Here is a 687-nt window from a genome sequence, read left to right as displayed (position 1 = left end):
CCTTGATTATAGCAACTCGAGGTTTGAATTTGTTCTTCAGTTCCTTGAGCTTAAGATATGCTGAGCGAGTTTGGCCCTTTTGATTTTCTGACGCCAACTCCTTGCACATTTCATTGTAATATTTTGCTTTGTCATCCCGTGCTGACTTAGTAGGTGTTATTTCAAGGTCTTGGTGACAAGAAATGAAAAGCATCATTCTTGTGTTGGTACCTCATACACACTCGGCCTTTGTGGAACTAGGGACATCATAGCCAATGTCAGATGGATCTTGGCTGAAAGCAGAGAGTACCAGAGAAATGTCTACTGTGTTTCATTAATTATGCAAAGTCTTTTGACTGTGTGAATAACAACAAATTATGGCTAATCTTAGGAGAATAGGAATCCCTGAACACTTGATTGTGCTCATGCGAAATCTGTACTTGGCCTAGGAGGCAATTGTCAGAACACAGTGAGGAAACAGTGCATGGTTCAAAATCAGGAAAGGAGTATGTTAGAGGTGTGTCCTGTCTCCATACCTTTTTAGTCTGTATGCAAAACAGATAATTTAAGAGGCTGGACTTTATGAGGAGGAATGTGGCATTAGGATTGGAGGAAGATTCATCAACAACTTGCATTATGCAGATGATACAACTTTATTTGCTGAAATTGAAGTGGGCCTGAAGCATTTGCTGCAGAGGGTCAAGTACT

This window comes from Elephantulus edwardii, unplaced genomic scaffold (genome assembly GCF_000299155.1).
Source record: "Elephantulus edwardii isolate Elephantulus edwardi_28Jun2011 unplaced genomic scaffold, EleEdw1.0 scaffold00210, whole genome shotgun sequence".
Lineage (NCBI taxonomy): Eukaryota > Metazoa > Chordata > Mammalia > Macroscelidea > Macroscelididae > Elephantulus > Elephantulus edwardii.
The sequence above is the reverse complement of the archived record's forward strand: the minus strand, read 5'-3'. Positions refer to the sequence as shown.